Genomic DNA, 25,443 nt, shown 5'->3' with positions numbered 1-25,443 from the left:
TCATGTAGCGGGGCCGACATGGCTTAGGCATGGAATCGTGGCTGGCACGGTGGCGCGGCTGGCATGGTTGGCATGCCTTGGCGCGGAGGTGTGCCTGGCACGACATGCCATTGGCACATGTGGTGCGGCTGGCATGGTTGGCATGCCTTGGCGCGGAGACGTGGCTGGCATGGTTTGCCATTGGCACGGTGGCGCGGCTGGCATGGTTGGCATGCTTTGGCGCGGAGACGTGGCTGGCATGGTTTGCCATTGGCACGGTGGTGCGGCTGGCATGGTTGGCATGCCTTGGCGCGGAGACGTGGCTGGCATGGTTTTCCATTGGCACGGTGGTGCGGCTGGCATGGTTGGCATGCCTTGGCGCGGAGACGTGGCTGGCATGGTTTTCCATTGGCACGGTGGTGTAAGAATTTAGGGTTTGGTGTACGAAGGTGATGTCGGTCAATACTAAGGGTTCTACCGTGGAACATGACACATATATATGTAAAAAAAGGGTACCCCGGTAATTATTACGTAGGCATGTTGAATGATTCAATAAATGCGCTAGTGGTTCTAGTGACGTCATGTCAGATGTAAGGTTTTACGATTTTAACCCTAAGCTAAAAACCACCATCAACATTAAGTCCCCTGCTTAGCTCGGAACAGGAGCATTGTTGCGAGGTAAGCATAAGATGGTGACAGGCGAGGACAAAATCGAATTGACAAGTCGTGAAAAGATGGTCAAGAAGACCCGACTAACCTTTTTCGAGAGGTAATGAGAGTTCGTGATTCTCGTGTTGGCGGCCTTGCATATATTCTACTTGTGGTGTTGCTGGCTAGACCGTGAAGTGGTGAGATGTAGATTGTTGGCTTGGAATAGGAGACGCAGGCGTTGGTCGGCTTAGAATGGGAGCCACGGGCGTTGGTCGTCTTGGAATGGAGGAAACTGGCTTCGGTCAGCGGAATGGTGGAAACTGTCTTCAGTCCGCAGAATGGTGTAAACTGGTTTCAGAACTTCGGCTACCAAACGATGGTGATGACGCTGGAACTTCGGTTATCAAATGGTAGTGATGGCGCCTGGAAACTTTGTCGAAATCAGGGTTTGGGATGTCGAAACCCTAATTAGCGCTCCTTACTAAAATCGTTGTACAATTCTCGTACGAACTCGTATTTTGACGGTCCGCCGTTCCATCTGACCGGAAAAGAATTTCCTATCTCTTTACGCGGGAATATTTAGGTTTTGAACTCGTTTAGGAGGTGAAAACGACCCGACAGTGAAACTCAGGAAGAATTCAGGAGGGATGTTGCGGGCCCGGGGTAGCATAGTCACGCCGAGTAATCTGTTCCCGTTCATGGAGTAAGAAGGGAACTTTATTTTGTACAAAAATCTAGAAACTCCGTCCGTATGAAAAGAGGTATTGACCTTCTTCTGTTTTCTGTTGCTCATTTGTATCCGCGCTTTCGTCTGCAGCGTCTCTCCAGTGGATTCTAAAATTTACCAAACTCCATTGCATTCTTGGGACAGGTGGATGGAATATATGCTCGGCAACGACCATGCCAGGGTTAATCTTCGAGATTGTGGTTGCGGTTTCGGTCCATCCTCGGCTTTAGGTTGTTCAGTGCCTGGATCTTCTGATCGTGATGATGATGTACTGTGAATGCTTGTATGGTCTAAAACTTCTGGCTCCCCCGGATGAAATAGGGAGACGTTCCGTTGCCGATGCGTTGCTATCAAGTCTTCCAGGACTTTTTTCCAAGCGACATCCTTCTAACCATCTTCTGAATCTTAGACTATCGTATGGAATGAGATGTGGTAAGAAGTCCCCAGTTATACTTCGGTATGATCCGATAGCATGGATGAATATGTGAATGTATCTTTGTGGCATGCTATTGAAGTCTTCGGTGTACATGTACGGCTTCGTGTTGAGAAATTCTTGCGGCTCGTGAAACTTCGACAGTGATGATGTTGAAATCAGAAATAACATGGTTGAGGGGAGTGAAAGCGTCTCATGCTGGTATTACCCATATGTATCCTATTTTCATTGCATCACCTTGAATCCATGTCCACGTGATTTGATACAAGCTTATCGTACTCTTCTGGATGTGACGCTGGGATGCTCAGGATATCGCATGGACGAAATATTCTGGATAGCGAAGATGTAGGAATGAGAGAGTTATGTTGTTTATCGTGGCTCCCTCTGTTTCTTCAAGAAAATGTTTCATCCGCGTCTCTGGTGTTATCTCGTGAGTCTTTGATGGTCGTCGATGGACTGTGAAGAGAAGTCCCCAGTCGCATTTTTCTTCAGCTTCTGAAGTTGTTTTCCTCTGAGCAGGCTTGGGATCCTCCGTGGCCTCTTAAAGTGTTGAAGGCGTCTTCTAGACAGATAGGTGATGATATTCTTACGCTGCACCCTTGAAGAGTATATGACCTTGTTGCGGCTATGGCCTTTTGGTTGACTGTGTCTTCTGAGCTTTGACAGTGAAGGGATTCCGTGTATATCCTCAGTCCTCAAGTATGGTTTACATATTTCCATCTTTGTAGTGATTGCTGCTGTGGTGAAGCTCCGGCTGGTATCAACAAATGAGCGGCAACAATTCTTGGTAGCAGATGTAATCAGAAGAGACTACATTGTAGTGGTAACAAAGTAGGTTGGCTGGAATTGTATGGGCATCCATGGAAGTAAAAGGATTGGCTGGAGTTGTGCGGGCATCCGTGGAAGTAAAAGGATTGGCTGGATGCGTAAGCGAGCAAACTGTTCATGACTACGAAGATTGGTTGGTTGTGATCATGATTCTTGACATGGGGAGCATGGTGGTATAACCCTTTGCAGGAAGAAGCGTCGTTGAAGCAGCTTCAGCTCTTGGAGAAAATGTTGAAACTTAAGAAGCAGAACGCTGAAGCCTCGTCTTCGGATCCTGGAGAAGCTTATGGAGAGAACGCTGAAACGGAGCGGCTGCTGGAGCGAGCATTGAAGCGGAGCGGCTGTCGGAGTGATCGTTGAAGCGAAGTCGCTGCTGAAGGATGTTGAAACGGAGCGGCTGCGTTAATCAGTGTGTTGTCAAACTGGACACCCTTCAAGCGAACAATGGTTAGGAGTCCCCAGTTCCACATATCAATCGTGCTTTCCAGGAGAGGGTTTGGGTTTGGGAATGACTTCTCTGGTTGGAAACAGCTGCTTCCCTGATATAGTGCGGTTGAGGGCTGCAAATATGCCTTGACGTTGCGCCTTGGGGAAATATAGAATCTCACATAAATGTTTCATCATAGACTGCACGATTTTGCGGGCGGAGTCCCCAGAAATCATGCATCCCCTGACAGGGAAAAGAGTTTTTGTGAACTCAGGGGGGTTGCTGATTTTTCTTTGCTTCGATTTTGGAGAAGTCATTCTTGATCTTTTCATGTAATGAAATTAGATTGTTGATTCCCTTCTACTGGGCGTTCAAGAGCAACGCTGGAAGGATGCAAGCTGCTGGCGTAGGGAAGATGCAAGCTGTTGTAAAGATGCAAGTTGTTAGCGCTGGAAAGGATGCAAGCTGCTGGCGCTGGAAAGATGCAAGCTGCTGTAAAGATGCAAGTTGTTAGCGCTGGAAGGATGCAAGTTGCTGGCGCCGGAAAGATGCAAGTTGTTAGCGCTGGATTGGCTTGGAATGGGCGCTGGCTTGGCGTGGACGCTGTCTTGGCATGGACGCTGGCTTGGATTTGGTATGGCGCGGACTGTCGGCTGGGCATGGCGCGGACTGTTGGCTTGGAACGACGCTGGCTTGGCGTGGCGCGGACTTGTTCTTGCGGGCCCAGTTTCCTCTTTCCATGCGTAGCTCAAATAGGAAATCATTTCCTTATTCAAATTCCAAAAGTGTTATGCATATGAAAGGGGTTGGCTATCCTTTTTATCTCGTATATTTGTTCTCACGTCCTGGTGCTAGCGGTAGCGTGGTAGCAATAAAGTGGGCAAGCATATTCCAACTATGTACTTCAGCGCTTCTCTTTCAAATTTTTTTCTTGTGTTGGTACAAACCCTAGCCATAGGTATGCCTTCCATAAATCTATAGAAATATTGTTCTTCTGAACTGGTGTAAATCCTAGCCGTGGGTATGCCTTTCATAAACTTGTAGAAACACTTCTTCATAAACAATTCCTCTTCGAATATCACCGTAGTAACGTCGGCTACCTCATGAATAGTGACGGGTAATCATTATTATGCAAAGTAGGCACATACGGGTAGGTGACTGTTTTTTTTTTGAAAGGCAAACAAAGCGCTTGGTTTATGGTTTTGATTTTCTTGATTTTTGGGTTGATAGACAAGTATTACCACTGAGGGTTTTGGATTATTATTTGGAATGAACTGTTTTAGAATATTGATGTTTTTGGTTATGAATATAAGTGGCATGAGTACCCCAGGGAATTCATGGAATTGTGAATGTTGTGCGATAGTAGAAGCATGAAACACGGGAAAAATATGGCTATCGTTTTTTTTATCTCCCCTGTGAAGATTTGAAGTAGTAGACCATGTATTTTGTCTTGCAAAACTTACTCGGTTTTTCGGATCTCCTGATGGAAAGGAATCTCCCGGGTGTAAGACCGAGTTTTGTGGGAAGCACCGCCGTGACTGTGGAAAGTCCCTAGTCATCCCTTGTCGTGTCATGACTGGTAACCGGGCCGTCTGGTAACTGAGCCGTCGATCCCTGGGCGGGTCATTTGGTGTTGATTGTGGATTTTCAACAATGGGAAAAACCGTAAAATCATGAGGCATGTTTTTCGACACAGCTTTCAGGCATGCAACGATTCATATTTTACGAAGCCATGATGAATATGTTTTCGAAAAGCCTCCACTAGCTGAGCTTTCGATCCCTGACATTTCATCATGACCTCTATGCAGAATAACATAATTGTGCGGATCTCCGTAGGTTGAGAGCTTAACGCCTTCAGGACGTCGGTGACATTCACTGCTCCCTGACTGCAGGAGAGAGACCCACCTCCACATAGAAGAATAGTTGGGCGGCGGATGCCTTCAGGACGTCGGTGACACTCACCGTTCCTTGATTATATGGAGAGACCGTGTATAGATTCAGGCGGTTCTCCGTAGATTGAGAGCACTAACGCCTTCAGGTCGTAAACAACACCGTGACTTCCTGACTATGCACCCTTCAGAATAGATGTGACGCTTTAACTGGATAACATCTTTTCTGCAATAGGTTAATTATGCCGCGACATTCTCCACTGAATTCCCAGAATAATCTGTTATTGCTCCAATTCCATGGTCGAATCCACGGCCTGATCCCATGGAATGGCAATAACAATTGCTCATATTCCATGGTCGAATCCACGCTGATCCCATGGAATGACAATAACAATTGCTCCTATTCCATGGTCGAATCCACGGCCTGATCCCATGGAATGGCAATAACAATTGCTCCTATTCCATGGTCGAATCCACTGCCTGATCCCATGGAATGACAATAAAACAAGTGTGCTATCTCACTACTCCGATTTCATGATTGAATCCACTAATCTCATGAAATGGTAATAGATAATCTTAATTACTCTGATTCTATGGTCGAATCCATGATCCCATAGGATGGTAATGCTTGTTTTATTATTCTGAATTCGTGGTCGAATCCACAGCTGATCCTGCGAATTAATAATGAACAACTATTAATTTTTATTACTCAGTTTCATGAATTATTCTCCTCTGAATTCATAGATTAGTAATAAATACTCAATAACCGGGAATCTGGACCATCAGTGAGTAAGCCCCACAAAAATGGTGCGAGTGTACTCGACGATGATGCACGACTGAGCACCCGAATGCACGAACGAGTGTCCAAAAATATGAAATAATGAGGAATCCTTCGCAAAACAGGAGAAAATAATAAGAGGTGCCCAGGGCTGGGCCCACCAGCCGCCCGGCCGGCCGTGCCCTAGCCATGGTCGGTCCCATTATTTTCCTTATTTCTTGTTATTTCGTGAACTCACGAAAACTCCTTGGTTTTAGCAACTTTCCTTGTTTTTGCAAAACTCGTGAATTCTCCATAACTTGGTGGATTCACGAAATAATATTATAAAACAAGGAGAGGCGGGCAACCTAGCCGACCGGCCATGCCTAACCCATGGTCGGTCCCACACCTCACAATCCTTAGCTTTTTATGATTATTATTATTCCCTAATCTCACGAAACTCCTCCGTTTCAACAAAAACTCATGGATTCTCCATAACTTCAAGGATTCATGAAAATAAATATCATAAATTAGGGAAAGGTGTGCGGGACCGGGCAACCTAGCCGGACGACCATGTCTTAGCCATGGACGGTCCCACATCTTGAAATCCCTAATTTTCTATAATTATTATTTTCCTCAATTCATGAAACTCCCGGGTTTGAGAAAAATTCATGATTTCTCCATATTTTCTCAAATATTGCTCAAATCACGAAAAACGAAAAGCCAACATAGTCACACGACTGGCTAGCCTCTCACGGAAATTTCAAATATTAAAACACTTTTATATTAATATTTTCAAAATATTGATGAATTGAGCATACATGCTCATTCCAAAAAAAATCGAGAATTCTCAGTCGAGATGAAACTCTTCTGAAAATTCACCATGTTGCTCGAACGCGCATCAGAAAATACTGAAACTCTCAGTATGGAAAAACGGACACCAAGGCAACACGTGGATGCCTCCATGACCGACCAGGGTCATTCTTAGGGCTTGCACAAGGCCGGTCCCACACGTTCTCATAATTCTAACCTAATTTGCTCGATTTCTCATACTGACCCGAACTCTCTCTAACCAACTGGAGGATTCTCCAAATGACCAATAACCGGTCCCGTGACCACCAAGAGCCGGTCCCATGCCCTCTTAGTCGGTCCTCATATCTCACACCTAGGTTTTATAACCTAATGCTGAACCCAACAATATTTCAAAAAATGGTGAAACCGGCATTGAATCATCGTTCTTTCACCAACTCTCAAACTGAGAACCCTGGTGCATGCACACTCGAGCACCGGGCATCACATGGACGCTCATCATCCCATGTGGTCGGTCCCTCTTCACTCATGACCAATTTTCAGCAATTCACCAATTGTTTAAGGATTGATCAAAAATTAGGGTTTCGAACAAATGCTCCACGAATCACCATTCTGAGCAAGTTCAAACACAAAATTATGTTGATTCAGTAATCAACATCCAAATTAATAATATTCGGTAATTCACCAATATTTTTTATTAATATTTTATTGGGTCACGGCACCACCAGTAAATAATACGTTGAATTGAGCAATACTTTCTCAGTTGCTCGAATATTGATCCAACCATCAATATTCGGTAACTCATCAGTAATTTTCCGAATTTAGAAACACTTGCTCAATTGCACGTCAAATTATCAATATTCAGTGTTTTAGTGAATTGAGCAACACTTGCTCAGTTGCACACCAAAATTATCAAATTCGTCGAATTGAGCAATACTTGCTCAGTTGCTCGACAAACTCTTAATATTCGGCAATTCGTCGAGTTGAGCAATACTTGCTCAGTCTCTAGTCAGTAATTCATTGACATCTCAGAGAACTACATGTTCAATCCATGAACCGCCAAGCATTCACCACTTATGCTCCATTCAACAAAAGTAGACTCACAGTCTAAATCAGTCAACAACTGACCAACTAATACACGTCTGCCTTGCAGACTCCACGATTCGTGAAATATCAATCACGTCAGAAATGGGGGATATCACTTAGGGTTTTGGTATGACGGTCTACGGCACGTGGATTCATCCACAATGAGAAATGTGCGTAAGTCGTGTAAACGGTTGAAGGAGTTAGAAAAGTAGTGGGTACACGATCAGTCAAGTCTCCGCACGACATGGAACTGACTTTACCACGATCTCCCACTTTCCCACTCTTTCACTCAAGAAACCGTCACACTTACAGGGATCAGTGGTACATCATTCTTGCAATATAAATAAGTATAAATCGAGGACATGGAGATATCATCAATCATCATCGATATATCATTGAATATCGTCATTACCTGTCAACAACTCGATACAAACTTATTCACAGAACTCAACTTCAGCAGTTCAGCAATATTGCAGAAACCTTCAACACACCCACAATCCTCGATCATCACTGATCCCACACAATTCTCAGCTTCCCTCCTACGGATCAACCCATCTCCCTCTTTGCAACCGAATTGACTCTGGAACGGCCATTGTCTTGGTTTAGGACGAGGTCATACAAATCGATTTCCCGAATCTAATCACCCTCTTTGCAGCGCTGCATCTATGTGAGGTTCAGCAGTTTGCTCGGTTGAGGAGTCTCGATAGCACGCTTGACTCTCCACTTTCCTAGAAAACCAGCAGACCGTTTTTCCCCATATACATTTGGATTCTATCGTCCTGACGTCTCGAGGATTGAAAGTTGACCAATATGACTAGCAGCAATTGTTTGAGGTTGAAAATGGAAGATCAATCTCCCACTGTGGTCACCAATTGTTTGAGGGTGAAAACGGTTTCTGCTGATTTCGGTAATTTCGGGTGTGTGGGTGAGAAACGAGTCTAAACCCTAAACAATGTACTGCAAGGGATTACTTTAGATTCAAGAGATCAATCTGTACAAATCCGGCCTAAACCAAGAAATGGTCGTTCCAGACTTGCTTCGGTCACAAAGAGGAGGAGAAGGGTTGGTTTTGGGGAGGGAAGCGTAGAGAGTGTTGAGACCAGAATAGTTGATCCTGGAAGAGTAGTTGTTTTGTGACTTGCATCAGAAACTGGGAAGCTAGCAGATGGGAAAGCTAGAAAACGTTTTATGAGTGTTGTATGCTCCTGACCAGAACTTGTTGTTCGGTGGAAATAAGTAAGACCTATTTATACAATTAGAAGTGAAACGTACTCTGTTCTCGTAAGAAATGGAAAACGGATGAGTAAATGGGAGGAGGTGGTAACCGGTAACGCCTGGAATTGATGTTCCATAAAATAAAGCGTTTTACCATTACTCTATGTATTTACTAACCGCCTCATCCTTATGACACTATCTTGTAACGGGCGTAGTGTACGCCGCACGCTGTAAACCGCCAAACTAATACCCAATGAGCATCCCCCAGTTTGTGACATGTTTTGATGTCTCGAGTGTTTTCGTGTAAAACATGTAGCATGTTGTTTGGCAAGTTGAGCTTGGGAGACTTGCCGGCTCGGTGGTGACCTTCGACGATCGAGATTTTGCATCTTGAGAGGAAGGATAGCCGTTGATTATTGCAACCCTTCGTTTGGTAGCCAGTGGCATGAAAGCATGGCCTGAATGGCTTTATATGGCCTAGTTTAGGCGTGTCCAAAGGCTAGGGTTTTGGCATTGTTTGGGAGCGACCAAAACTAGGGCTTGGCGTCGAGCCAAAAGGTTGCCCTGTGTTAGTTGGTAACCTTGGACGGCTAATATCCGCGTCTTAGATGGAAATGTGGTCGTCGATTGTTGCAAGTCTTCATTTTGGAAGCCGTGAAGGGAAGGCCGGCATGGTATGTTTTAGGCGTAGCAAGGTGGCTGGCACGGCATGGTCGGCATGCCTTGGCGCGGTTTAGGCGTGGCCAAAACTAGGGTTTTGGCGTTGGGCCAAAGGTTACCATGCGTTGGTTGGTGACCTTGGATGGCAAAGATTTGCATCTAAGATGGAAGGGTGGTCGTTGATTGTCGCATGCCTTCGTTTTGGCAGTCGTGAGGGGAAGGCCGACATGGTATGGTTTAGGCGCGGCAAGGTGGCTGGCACGGCATGCCAGTGGCACATGTGGCATGGTCGGCATGCCTTGGCTCGGTTTAGGCGTGGCCAAAACTAGGGTTTTGGCGTTGGGACAAAGGTTACCATGCGTTGGTTGGTGACCTTGGATGGTTAAGATTTGCATCTAAGATGGAAGGGTGGCAATTGATTGTTGCACGCCTTCGTTTTGGCAGCCGTGGGGGGAAGGCCCGCATGGTATGGTTTAGGCGCGGAAAGGTGGCTGGCATTGCATGCCATTGGCACATGTGGCATGGTCGGCATGCCTTGGCACAGTTTAGGCGTGGCCAAAACTAGGGTTTTGGCATTGGGCCAAAGGTTACCATGCGTTGGTTGGTGACCTTGGACGACTAAGATTTGCATCTAAGATGGAAGGGTGGCCGATGATTGTCGCACGCCTTCGTTTTGGAAGCCGTAAAGGGAAGGAAGACATGGTATCGTTTAGGCGCGACAAGGTGGCTAGCATGGCATGCCATTGGCACATGTGCCATGGTCGGCATGCCTTGGCGCGGTTTTGGCGTTGTGCAAAGGTTACCATGCGTTGGTTGGTGACCTTGGACGGCTAAGATTTGCATCTAAGATGGAAGGGTGGTCGTTGATTGTTGCAACCCTTCGTTTTGGAAGCCAGCGGCATATAGCGGGGTCGGGATGGCTTTGGCATGGAATCGTGGCTGACATGGTTGGCATGCCTTGGCGCGGAGGTGTGGCTGGCACGGCATGCCATTGGCACATGTGGTGCGGCTGGCATGGTTGGCATGCCTTGGCGCGAAGACGTGGCTGGCATGGTTGGCATGCCTTGGCGCGGAGACGTGGCTGGCATGGTGGTGCGGCTAGCATGGTTTGCATGCCTTAGCGTGGAGACGTGGATGGCATGGTTTGCCATTAGCACGGTGGTGCGGCTGGCATGGTTGGCATGCCTTGGCGCGGAGACGTGGCTGGCATGGTTTTCCATTGGCACGGTGGTGCGGATGGCATGGTTGGAATGCCTTGGCACGGAGACGTGGCTAGCATGGTTTTCCATTAGCACGGTGGTGTAAGAATTTAGGGTTTGGTGTATGAAGGTGATGTCGGTCAATACTAAGGGTTCTACCGGGGAACATGACACATGTATATGTAAAAAAAAAGGTACCCTGGTAATTCTTATGTATGCGTGTTGAATGATTCAATAAATGCGCTAGTGGTCCTAGTGACGTCATGTCAAATGTAAGGTTTTACGATTTTAACCCTAAGCTAAAAACCACCATCAATAATACCAAACAACTTTGTTCCTTTACTATTTGGAAGACGATCAAAAGGAGTTGAGTGCTTAAGACTTTACATCGGTAAAGCAACTCAAGATTGATTTTATGTCTTGGTATTCATGTGCGTGACTGGTAGGTCGTAGACGCAGGGATATTGAAGGAACTAAGTAACTAGAGGTGGTTTAGTTGGTCTCAACTATACGAAGTTGGCATTGTACTTTGTGTATCGACTTAATTTTGAGAGTATCCAAAACTGGACTAGGTCCCGAGATTTTTCTACATTTGTGGTTTCCTCGTTAACAAAATCTTGTGTGCGTTATTTACTTTTATTTTCCGCAATAATAATTGCTTATTATGATTAAAATTAGATACACTTGTACGTTAACCCTAATTACTTGACTGTGATCCTATAGTCAATCGGTCTTGTACCGTACCTTATTGACTGCAACTTATGTATTTATTATCGCCTTCCCGGGAAATGACGATTGATATCGTGTTTGTATCGTTCCAGGTATTCCTTATTGTCAAGTGAATATTAAGTTGTTGTATTGTGTCGAATTTGTCCATAGACGAACACACTTGGCATCAGACTTATAGGTTGAAAAAAAAGATTGTGGTGTATTTGGGTACCCACGTGTTTTCATTTGTCCATAATAGTTTTGTTTTGAATTCCGGGGACGAAGGGGGTGAATGATGTGACACACCGTATTTTTTAAATGGCGTATGCTCAAAGATGCGCCATGATCTGAGATGAAGCTTCATCTCAAGCTTACGTTGCGTGTTAAGAGGGACATTGGCCTAGAGCCAACATGGCGCCAAGTATGGTGCATTGTGTAGACATATTGTCGTATGGCGCATAATGAGAGTTATATTGGCCAAAGGCCAATGTCGCACCAAATAGCTAGTACATCTGGCCAGTTGGGAGGATGATCTTGAGAAAAGTAGCACTAACATAGCGCATTACGCGGGTCATTGTCCTATGGCCAATATCACACCGAATGGTGCATCGGGCCGGAGCAGGCAAGCTGAGATAATGTACAACTATTATGGATTTAAAGGCCAGAATGGAAACACAACCATCACAACCGGTTATTCAGAGATACATGTCAACGACCATGAATAGTGAAGAAAGCACGTCAAAATGGTCCCAAATTGAAGTTGCAAAAATGTCCTTAAGACATATATATGGGGAAGGGTAGTTGGTTAAAGGTGCGTATGCAGACTATGCACAAGTAAGATTCATATCTTAGCCGGAAGAGCATAACTGATGGTTAGGCCTCATTTAATACTGCGTAGCATTGCCAATTGGGCATATGATGCGAAGGCATTAGTATGTCATAACTCAGACCAAATATGCACCACCTTGATTCATTTTGATGGAATGGCCTATACATACTAGGCCATTATTGCTCGACCACGACCTTGCAACACGAGTTGGCTTAAGTTGTTTGTCCTTTCGAGGATGAACTACGGTCAACAGTGCTAGATACCTTTTGAGTTAGAAGTGTACACAAGCATCCATAATGAGTTGCAGCATTTCTGGTCCACCATGTTTGCTCATATCATCTAATTACAAGATGATTGTGGCATATTGATCTCTCATGCCATCTGAATCGTTGATGCGATGCAAGAGATGATTGTGGACATACTTGATGAGGCGAGTCTCATTCCATTCCTTAGATGCTCATACTTCCTATCAAGGGGTTCAACATAGGCATGCATGTACCCAAGACACATTTGCATGGCCAAAAAAGTAAGCAATATCAGTATGCAAGTTAGCAGACATTGCATAATCCTAAGGAAAGTATGGCATGAGCCTGATTGATGCATGCTTGGCACAAGCAAGATCGTTACATGCTTTCAGCAATGCCCAAGCTAATTAAGGAAGTTGTACATAGGCTTACAACGGCATATGTCCAAGTTCACGACATATATTATGGCTAGAAAGTACTTGGAATCCAGTGATGCATGAAATAATACATCGACATTAGCCTTTATGGATTTAAACCTTTCACAAAACAAGGTTTGGTTGGAACGGTGTGAAAGTTAAGTCTAGCCTATCATGCTTGTCGTGCCTGCTTGCAAGGAGCAAATGAACGTGCATTTTCCTGGCGTGAAGAGAAGTTTTAAGGACGGTTAGTAGCATTACAGTCACGTATCAGGGAGTTGTGACTTGCACGCCCTGGCACGCTAGGTATAATTTTACGATGTGTCACAGATTTGTTTTTCTCTGAACCGCCAGGGAAGATAAATAGGAGAAGAAGAGGAAGAAAGAAAGAAAGAAAGAAGGAGAGATGAGTTTCTCTTCGATTCCCTTTTGATATGACCAAAATAATATTACTAAGGCACCCATTGAGTTGGTTATGTGAAAAAGCGGGGGGTCTAACAACCACACCCAATATTACGTTTAGGCAATCTGTATGGACTAACTCTAATATAATTCTGAGAGCACCAACTAATAAAGCGACCCAATCAAGAAATATATCGAAGAGTTATATCTCTGTTTTACAATGTAATCAGCAAATCAAACAGATAGAAATCTGTGAGCCTGATTATTATGTGAAAAATCTTGAACGGTACCAAAGACCAATGTTCAAGTGTCAATCAATTTATATCAACAACCAAAGGTTGGATTATCTAATTGATTGAACTACGCACAACCTGTGATGTTTTAATTATATTGAAAATATAATGCGGAAAATAAATAACACAGACACCAGAAATTTTGTTAACGAGGAAACCGCAAATGCAGAAAAACCCCGGGACCTAGTCCAGATTTGAACACTACACTATATTAAGCCGCTACAGACACTAGCCTTGTACAAGTTAACTTCGGACTGGAATGTAGTTGAGCCCTAACCAATCTGACACTGATCAAGGTACAGTCGCGTTCCTTACTCCTCTGAATCCTAGAAGGAATCTACGCACTTGATTCCCTTAGCTGATCTCATTTATAACTAAGAGTTGCTACGACGCAAAGTCGAAGACTTGATAAACAAATCTTGTCTCACACAGAAAAGTCTATTGAATAGATAAATCTGTCTCCCACGGAAATATCTGTAAGTTTTGTTTCGTCTTTTGATAAATCAATGTGAACATGAACCAATTGATACATCAGACATATATTCCCGACGAACAGCCTAGTAATATCAATCACCTCACAATAATCTTAATCATATGGTAGTGAAACAAGATATTATGGAATCACAAACGATGATACGAAGATTTTTGTGACTACTTTTTATCTTGCCTATCGGAGATTAAATCTCGAGCAAATCTTAGAGAAGATAGTACTCAATACGATAGAATACAACAAGATTAGACCATACAACTACAGAGAAAATAGTTGGGTCTGGCTTCACAATCCCAGTGAAGTCTTTAAGTCGTTAAACTATAATGGTTCTAGGAAAAACCTAGGTTAAAGGAGAATCGACTCTAGTCGTAACTAATATCACACGTGAGGTATGGGGATTAGGTTTCCCGGTTGCTAGAGTTGTCCTTTATATAGTCTTCAAATCAGGGTTTGCAATCAATGCTACCTTGGTAACAAAGCATTCAATATTCATCGTTGGATGAAAACCTGATTAGACTCAAGATAATATCTTTCAACCATTAGATCGAACTTAGCTTGTTACACACAAATGAAAAGTGACTTCATTTAGATATGGGTAACCGTACCTAAATATGTACACCTTGTTGGCTCAACAATATTTAACCGAAGTTAGCCAAATGAACACTTTCAAATTAACCTTGTTCATCTTAATCATATCTAGTTCAAAATGACTCAAATGAAACTAGTTCTAGAGTTGTTTATATTTTCATAGAAGTATACAATACACGATTGAAGCAAAATCGATTTTGATTCACTCGAATCAATTCATGAACATTATAGCCACGGTTTTCAAAATATTTCATTCCTTAATTTATAAATGGATTAGTTCATGAAAAAACCGATTTTAGAACATAACCTACTCAAGTATGCAAACGGGTATGCATACCTAAGTGGCCGGACTTGGTCTGGGTTCGCCAGTATGCGAACGGTTATGCATACCACCAAACTCAGTTGAATTCCTGGACTGAATTTACGTCGGTAAAAATACGGGTATGCATACTAAGTTCTCGGACTTCAACTAACCAACGAGTACGCGTACGGGTATGCATACTATGGTTCCCGGACTTGAAATATCTTGCAACAGTTAGCATACAAGTACGCATACTGTGCTAATCATGGTTAATTGTTCTAAACTCTTATTTCAATCATTGAAACATTCTTAGAGATGGGAATAGCCGTCTCACACAAACTATTAGCTTCAAAATAGTTTTCAGGTGATCGAATTGTTAGAGCACTGCTCGGTCTAACTCGCATGTGTTGTTATCTCAAGCATGTTTGTCAATGTTAGTGATCAAAACTATAAGTCTTGATTTCTAGTCTACTATTAGCTAAGTCTCGGACTAGGATAGAAAGTGTAGTAGAGCTCTAGACTCCATGGCGATCATCATACAAAAACGAAGAACTACTCAAGGTACTGGTGGAACTTCATTGACTAGAAGGTATGTGGAGACTTGAACTTATCTATCACTCAAAAGTCTATCTACTCTATCTCATATCTTAAGACAGAAGTCGTATTGCTGTATATACTACGATTATATACATTTGCTATTTCGAGCCGAGTTTATCTCGCTTATATATTTCTCGAAATATGTTTTGGTAAGCTTTTGCTTTGTCCAAGTTCATCTTTACTAATGAGGAATGTCATATTAGTTTCAATTACTTGAAAATCGCTTTGACGGAAAATAGCTTGTGAACAACAACTATATAACGTCCTCTAAGAATGTTTCAATGATTGAAATGAGAGTTTAGAATATAACCTTGAAAGGATATAAACATTGTATGATAACTCATACGTGTGTAAGTCCTTATTCCTTGAACCAAAGTATGCGTACTTTGCTGCTCAGGAAAACCGGAACTGAAGTCCGCGTACTGTCGGAAGTTCACATCCCGTTAATTTCTGCTGGAGTTTGTGAACTGGAAACAAACTTATTCCGGGTACTTAAGTACACGTACCAGTATGCGTACTTAAGTTGGTTAGTTTCTAAAAACGATTATTCGTGAACTTAAACTTATATAAACTAAGGAATGCATACTTGCAAACCGTGGCTATAAAGTTCATGAATTGATTCGAGTGAATCAAATCGTTTTTACTTCGATTATGTCTTATATACTTCTATGAGATCTAAGCAATTGAACAACTCTCTAACTAGTTATCTTGAGACATTTGAACTATTTATGGTTAAGATGAATATGGTTGATTTGAAAGTGCTCATATGGCTAACCATTTGGTTAACTACTGTTGGACCAACTAAATGTACATGTTTGGGTACGGTTACACAAACCTAAATAAACGTGCATTTCATTTGTGTGTAACAAGCTAAGTTCGATCTAATGGTTGAAAGATATTAGCTTGAATCTAATCAGGTTTTCATCTAACGGTGAATATTGAATGCTTTGTTACTATGCTAACACCGATTGCAAACCCTGATTTGAAAGACTATATAAAGGAGAACTCTGGCAACTGGGAAACCTAATCCCCACACCTCCTGTGTGATACTAGTTGTGTTAGCTAGAGTCGATTCTCCTTTAACCTTAGGGTTTCTATCGAGACCCTGTAGGTTAGCGACTTGAAGACTTCATTGGGATTGTGAAGCCAGACCCAACTATTTTCTCTGTAGTTGCGTGATCTGATCTTGCTGTTTCTATCGTATTTGAGTACAATCGTAAGATTGGCTTGAGATTAATTTCTCCGATAGGCAAGATAGAAAAGTAGTCACAAACACCTTCGTCTCATCGTTTGTGATTCCAAAATATCTTGTTTCGCTAGTCGATTAAGATTATTGTGAGGTGATTGATAATTCTAGGTTGTTCTTCGGGAATATAAGTCTGGGTTATCAATTGGTTCCTGTTCACCTTGATTTATCAAAAGACGGAACAAAAACTCGTAGGTATTTCTGTGGGAGACAGATTTATCTATCACCGTAGACTTTTCTGTGTGATACAAATTTGTTTATTAAAGTCTTCGACTTTGGGTCGTAGCAACTCTTAGTTGTGGGTGAGATCAACTAAGGGAATGAAGTGCGTAGTATCCTGCTGGGATCAGAGACATAAGGAGCGCAACTGTACCTTGGATCAGTGTGAGATCGATTGGGGTTCAACTACAATCCAGGCCGGAGTTAGTTTGTAGTAGGCTAGTATCTGTAGCGGCTTAATACAGTGTGTGTTCAATCTGGACTAGGTCGCGGGGTTTTTCTGCATTAAAGGTTTCCTCATTAACAAAACTTCTGGTGTCTGTGTTATTTCTTTTCCGTATTATATTTTGTTACGTAATTGAAATATCATAGGTTGTGCGTTGAATCGATCAATTGAGAAATCCAACCTTTGGTTGTTGATTTATCCTTGAACATTGGTCTTTGGTACCGTTCAAGTGATTTCTCTTGTATTCAATTAGACTCGCAGATTTCTATTTACTTGAGTAAGTATTGAATCGAGAAAGTGAGATATAACTCTTTGATATACTTTTATTAAGATTGAGTATGACTGTCCGGTTGATTCTCTTAAAAGTATATTGGAGTTTTCCATACAGATTGTTAAGCGAAATATTGTGTGTGGTTATTAGACCCCCGCTTTTTCACGAATTACCAATACGAAACATTCAGAGTCTACACCAAATGACTGTCTCACACAAATCATATAAGATGTTACCAGGCGAGTTTCACATGATCATCTTTTGACTTTCGTCAAGAATATATAAGATGAACTTGGTTAAAGCGAAAGATTACCAACACATATTTCGAGAAATATGTAAGCGAGTTAAACTCAACTCGAAATATCAAATGTGTATAATCGAAGTCTATATAACTATACGACTTTTATCTCAAATAGGAGATAGAGTAGATAGACTTTTGAGTGATAGATGAGTTCAAGTCTCCACACACCTTTTGTTGATGAAGTTTCACAAGCTCCCCTTAGTAGTTCTTCGTCTTCAATTGATGAACGCCTGAAGTCTAAAGCTCAACTACACTTTATATCCTAATCCGAGACTTAGCTATAAGTATATTAGAAATCAAGACTTATAGTTTTGGCAACTAAACTTGAAAAACAATCTTGAGATAGCAACGCTTGCGAATTCGACCAAGCAGTGCTCTAACATTATGGATAATACTTGTGATTTTGAGTTTATTAACACAATACTTGTTGCTTTGGTGCATTATTATCTTCATTTAGGTGTGATTTTTCATTTTCTTCCAAAAAAAGCATCATCTAGGGTTTCAATACAGAATTTTCGATCATCAAAACATATATCCCAAATCATCATCTCTAATATGTTTTAATGTTTCCCCAACTTTTTCTTCTCCGACACAGTCTCTCGTTACAAAAACTAAAACTATATGGTGGATTTGGACGTAGAATTTTAAAAGTGGGATTTATGGGTCCATGGGATTTGGTGGAATTACGTTTCCTTCGGTATGTTTGGTTGCTCAAATCCCTGGAATCATGTTTCTTACAAGAATAAGTTTTCCAGCAAATCCTCCATATGGAGTCCGACCCCTCCCCCTAAAATTTGCTGGAAAACTTATCAAGGGATTTATGGACCCACTTTTTTCAACATTAAATCTCATATATATATACAATTTTAAGATTATGAGTGTTAGAGCATTGCTCGGTCGAACTCGCATGCGTTGCTATCTCAAGCATGTTTGTCAATGTTAGTGATCAAAACTATAAGTCTTGATTTCTAGTATACTATAGCTAAGTCCCGGACTAGGATAAAAAGTGTAGTTGAGCTCAAGGACTTCATGGCGATTCATCATACAAGAAAAAGAACTACTCAAGGAACCGGTGGAACTTCTCGACAAAAAGGTATGTGAATACTTGAACTTATCTGTCACTCAAAAGTCTATCTACTCTATCTCTTAATTCTTGAGACAAAGAGTTGTATGCTATATATAGACTTAGATTATACACATTTGGTATTTCGAGCCGAGTATACCTCGCCTATCTATATCTCAAAATATGTGTTGGTAAGTGTTTCGCTTCGACCATGTTTATCTTTACCTAGTGACGAAAGTCATGATATGTTTCAATCACTTTGAAAATTGTTTTGACGAGAAATGGTGTAACAACTATATAAAGTCCTCTAAGAATGTTTCAATGGTTGGAATGAGAGTTTAGATTACATAACCAATGATGGACATAAGTATTTTTATGGAAACACATATATTCATAAGTCCTATCCCTTGAACCAAAGTTTGCGAACTTTGTTGATCAAGAAAAACCGGAAGAATGGCTTGTTGCCAAGTCTGCGAACTCAGTACGCGAACTGCCGAACTTCTCATCCCGAGAAATTCTGCTGGAGTTGACAAACTTGTTGCATGAGTACCAGTCAGTGAACCTTCAGAAAGTCTTTGCCGAAATTTTCTGTTGTAGTTTGTAAACTCTGCCCGGTTGCTTAAGTCCGCGAACCTAGTGTGCGAACTTAAGAAGGTTATATATCTGAAGATGATTTCTGAACTTAAACTTATAAAGACTAAGGAATGAAATTTGCAAACCGTGGCTATAATTTTCATGAACCGATTTGAGTGAATCAAATCATCTTTGCTTCAATTGTGTCTTGTGTAGTACATAAGATTTCCTTGCAATTGAACAAATCTCTAACTAGTTCAATTGAGTCATTTGAACTAGTTATGGTGAAGAAGAATATGGTTGGTATGAAATGCTCATATGGCTAACCTTTTGGTTAACTATTGTTGAACCAACAATGTACACGTTTGGGTACGGTTAACAAACCTAGAAGCGTGCATTTCATTTGTGTATAACAAGCTAAGTTTTCTATCTAACGGTTGAGAAATATTAGCTTGAATCTAAATCAGGTTTTCATCTAACAGTGGATATTGTTTGCTTTGTGACCAAGGGGAAACCCTGATTTGAAAGACTATATAAAGGATACATCTAGTATTGTGCAAAACTAATTCCCACACTTCACGTGTGATACTAGTTTGCGTGCTAGAGTCGTTTCTCCTTTAACCTTTGGTTTTCTTCTTCTAAAACCAGGTTAACGACTTAAAGACTTCATTGGGATTTTGAAGCCAGACCGATACTACTTTTATCGAAGATGTGTGATCTGATCTTGCATCTTCTATCGTACGAGTACAATCGGATTGATTGCCTTGAGATTAATATCTCCGGTAGGCAAGATATAAAAAGTAGTCACAAACATATTCGTCTCATTGTTTGTGATTCCGCAACATCTTGTTTCGCTACCATACGATTAAGATTATTGTGAGGTGATTGATTTATCTAGGCTGTTCTTCGGGAATATAAGACCGGATTATCAATTGGTTCCTGTTCACCTTGATTATTATCAAAAGACGGAACAAAAACTTTAGGGTTTTTCTGTGGGAGACAGATTGATCCTTTGATAGACTTGTCTGTATTAGATGGATTTGTTTATTGTCAAAGCCTGCATTTTGGGTCGTAGCAACTCTTAGTTGTGGGTAAGATCAGCTAAGGGAATCAAGTGTGCAGTATCCTACTGGGATCAGAGGCGTAGGGATTACAACTGTATCTTGGATCAGTGGGAGACTGATTGGGGTTCAACTACAGTCCAGTCTGAAGTTATATTGGAGTAGACTAATGTTTGTAGCGGCTTAATACAGTGTGTGTTCAATATGGACTAGGTCCCGGGGTTTTTCTGCATTTGCGGTTTCCTCGTTAACAAAATTTCTGGTGTCTTTGTTATTTCAGTTTCCGCATTATGTTATTTTATCTTTGTAATTGAAATAATACAGGTTGTACGTTAGATCATCAATTAGAGTAATCCAACCTTTGGTTGTTGATTTTCATGGATTGATCCTTAGATATTGGTCTTTGGTACCATCCAAGTTATTCCTTTTATTTGATTAGTACTCGCAGTTTCTGTTTGAGGAAATCAAATCAAGAGAGAGAGATACAAACCCGTTAATGTACTTTTAATTGATTTAGTCTTGTTGATTCCCTTAAAAGTATAATCGAGTTTGTCCATACAGATTGCTAAGTGAAATATTGGGTGTTGTTGTTAGACCCCCGCTTTTTCAATTGGTATCAGAGCAGGCAAACACGTTCAAGACCTCAAAAGTCTGTGTTTGTAGCGATCTGACTCTATGGAAAGAGGTATTATCTCTATTAACATACCACCAGTCTTTGATGGCTCTAATTACTTGAGGTGGAAAATTTCTATGCGAGTTTTTCTTCAAGCGCGTGATTTTTAATCATGGGTATATGTTGTTAATGGCTATGATGCTCCCGTCGTGGCAGTTGGAGAAATAAACGTTCCCAAGAATATTGGTGAATATAGTCCTGCCGAGATACTTGCTGCAAATAAAAACTCTGACGGTTTGAATGCCATCATAGATGTCATTACCCCACACCTTCAGCACCATGTGTCAAATTGCACTAGGTGTAAAGATGCTTGGGATATCTTAGAAAACGTATTCGAAGGAAATACCAGTGAAAAGGAAGCCATACTTCAAAATCTGAATTCCAAATGGGAAAATCTTCGTATGGCAGATAATGAATCGATTGATGATTTTTACCACAAAGTGTCTTAAATTGTTAATGCATCATTTGCATTAGGTAAGACCATTCCTGAAAAGGACATTGTGATGAAAATCCTCAGATCGCTGCCATCAAGAATACGATTATAAGAAGCATGCCATCATTGAAGGAAATAACCCTGATACACTTTCCAAGACTTCACTAATTGGAAAGTTAAGAATTCTTGATCAAGAGACGGGAAAAACGTTCGCACTCAACACTGTGAACAGACCTGAGATGTCTTCCTCTCACCTGTCCTGGGCTGATGAATATGATCATTCACCAGTATTCAAAGAGGTCAAGAATCTAATAAAAAGGAAGAATAGATTTGCAGGTTTTCCATCTTCTCTGGTTGCTGAAAATAATTCAACATAAGACAATACTTCTCTATATAACTCAGATGAGTCTAACTGCTGCAATGGATTTACTACCCTTACTTCAGATTCTCTCTCAACTTCAAATTCTGATTCGGAACTTGAATTTGAAACTGAGTTGGTTGATCTCCTGAATAAATATATTTTTCAAGAGAACCTTCATCTTAAAGCCTCCTTGAGGAATGTTGAATCATCACTCCAGACGAAAAATATTGAGATAGAGCATCTTCATATTAAATTCGTCAAAACCATGTCTCTAAAGGAAGAAGAGACTAATTCTTTCAGAGATGACCTGCAAAGTCTGTCTGGAAGCTCTGAAAAAATTGCAGCAATGTTGTTTGGTCAGAGATCCTTTGGGAACAATCATGGTTTAGGATTCAAAAGCAAAACAGCAAAGGTGATGGATTCTGCAAATCAGGAAACAATGGTTGGGTGTTGTGTCAAACAGGAAAAATTACATGGAGATGAAAAATCCACATTGATCTGCTCCTTCTGTGGACACTCAAGGCATGATAAAGATACATGTTGGAGATTCAAGAAAAGCAACAAAAGAGTCACCAAACTTCAAAAGAAAATGCAAAGAGTGAGTCTGGATAAAGATAAGCAAGGTAAATATTCCAGAAGAATTAAGAAATCTGTTAGCACAACCAACAGTGACAAGCCACGAAAAAACAAGGGAAGTGGGCATTTGGCCCGTCCGGTCACCAACTGAATGGTGACGTTTGCCTTCTCATCTTTAACTTGGGAAATATGAGAAGTTTCTGAGATGTGGCTCCAGTCAATGTTCGTAAATTTTAATTTGTGTATGTAATCTTATTTTTAGATTCTTGGAAGACTGTGTCAAAACGGTCTAGGGTTTGACACTTATAAATCTCCTTTTATTGTTTGTTTTCTCCTTCTTTCAATTACGTTCTCATGGCTCCTGTAACTAGAGGTACTACCAAAAGAAATGCAGTAGAAGCAGTCAATGTACATCTATGCAAAGGAATCACTTCCTCGAGAATGATAAAGAAGAAGTCAACAATCAATGGAGAAGGTTCTTCCTCTAACTGTCTCTTTTCCGTTTGTCGTGCTAGAGACATGGTGAAAGTTTTCATCAACAAGCGAAATGATTTAAAATCTCGAATCATTTCCTCTTTGGAAGAGATAACTCACTATGAACAAAGGTTGTCTCTGACCAAGAATACCCTGCGTGATCTAAAAAGAGAACTTAGTGAGTTAACTGATATTTCTGAAGATCTAGAGGAATTGAACGATCCCATAATCAATATGTTTTTCAATAATGAGAAGGAATATTCTGTAGATGCTCTGAGAAAGATCTACGATGCCTAGTAAGTCTTCTTTTTGATTTAGTTAGAAGAATAACTAGTGCTTGAATAGCAATGATTGTGACCACACATAGCTATTATTTTTCATCTTCTTGTCCTTTTTTAGGTTTATTGGTTTAAATTCTAAAAATATTTGGAGGATGATGGTTTGCAGTATTTAATCTTTATGATTTGCTATATTGCAATTTGTTATGGGATATTGGTGTTTACGTTCGTGAACTATGTTGTCCCATATTTTGTCAAAAGTAAAGTCGTTCATGATCGGTATTCATGTATTGATTTAAGGATGAATAGACTTTTGACATATACAAAAGTTAATCCTATATTGTCAATTCTTTGATGGAAGATAGGTTAACATCTTTTGTGTTCAAGGATTATGTCTATTAAATATCGTTATGCAAATAGTGATGGAAGATAGAATGAATCCTTGTGTACTCCACAGTATTGATCTTCACTGATCCATATTTTATGTAATACTGTGAGGCTCCGTAATGTGTCTTATGTTGAGCACGATACAACCAAATTGATTGTTTTTTATTAGCTTTGTTGGTTGTTCCGTAAGGTACTTTATGTTGAGCATTCTTGAATTAAATTAATCATCTTGTTTGGTTATTTAGTTATTGCTCCATAAGTCTTTTTATGTCGAGCAAAACAAATGACAATTAAATTGATTACTTTTGTAATTATTTTGGTTGTGTATTCCAATTAGATTAACTATGGGTTTTCTTGTAATTAATCTAGTTGAGTATTTTCATACTCCGTAAGATTCCTTTTATGTTGAGTATATGAACGACTATCCTATTCATTTTCTAATGGTTATGTTAGTCGTATGCTCTGTAAGTTCTCTTATGTCGAGCATAATCAATTAAGTTGATCACTTTTGTGTTTAATTTGATTGCGTATTCCGATTAAATTAATCATGGGTTTACCTGTGATTAATTTGATTGAGTTTTTGGATAAATCATTCTCATGGTTTTTGGTGTCCAATCAAAATCCTTATTTTCTTTTGAAATTAAGGTCGCTCTTGTTGTTCCCTTGGGAATGACATCAAAAGGGGGAGAGTTCTTTTGAACTTGTGCTTAATGGTCATATCTTGAGGGGTGTGCGGCTGTGAAATTTTAAATGGGTTATCTTATATATTTAAACTCCTTGATGAATGCTATTAGCTTAGGCTATATGATTGCATCTGAATTAGATGGTATGTATTTTCTTTTAGTCATGAAATGTCTCTTACGGAAATTTCATTATGATTCCGTTCTTATACCTTTGCCAATTTTATTGACAAAAGGGGGGAGAATTAATATGTAGTTCACACTACAAATACATATGGTTTTCGGATCATTGTGTAAGGGGGAGTGGTTTCCATGTGAGATGGAGTATTGACTAAGGGGGAGTGATACATATCACCATAGTATTATTGTTGAAGTTGTGATACAATTGGACTTTGACACTGTGTAATAATACTATGACACTGTATAACAATGATCGAGACCGATGCTTTCTCTTTGTTATAACTACGGATCTTCAACAACGGTGATGCTAAACTTACAACCTTTGGGATCATTGGAGTACTAGGAAGTGATGAAGATTTCAAGGAATGTTGAAGATTGGACACGTGGAATAGGAGTTACTAAAGTTTCTTTATCTTTTTGTATTCCATATGTATTGATAGTTTTGTCACTAAAATTGACAAAGGGGGAGATTGTTAGAGCATTGCTCAGTTGAACTCACATGTGTTGCTATATCAAGCATGTTTGTCAATGTTAGTGATCAAAACTATAAGTCTTGATTTCTAGTCTACTATAGCTAAGTCTAGGACTAGGATAGATAGTGTAGTTGAGCTAGAGGAATTCATGACGATTCATCATACAAGAAGAAGAGCTACTCAAGGAACCGGTGGAACTTCTCGACAAAAAGGTACGTGAAGACTTGAACTTATCTGTCACTCAAAAGTTTATCTACTCTATCTCCTACTTCTTAAGACAAAAAGTCGTATACTATATATAGACTTAGATTATACACATTTGGTATTTCGATCCGAGTATACCTCGCCTATTTATATCTCGAAATATGTGTTGGTAAGTGTTTCGCTTCGACCATGTTTAGCTTTACCTAGTGATGAAAGTCATGATATGTTTCAATC

Source organism: Papaver somniferum, chromosome 2, assembly GCF_003573695.1.
Source record: "Papaver somniferum cultivar HN1 chromosome 2, ASM357369v1, whole genome shotgun sequence".
Lineage (NCBI taxonomy): Eukaryota > Viridiplantae > Streptophyta > Magnoliopsida > Ranunculales > Papaveraceae > Papaver > Papaver somniferum.
The sequence above is the reverse complement of the archived record's forward strand: the minus strand, read 5'-3'. Positions refer to the sequence as shown.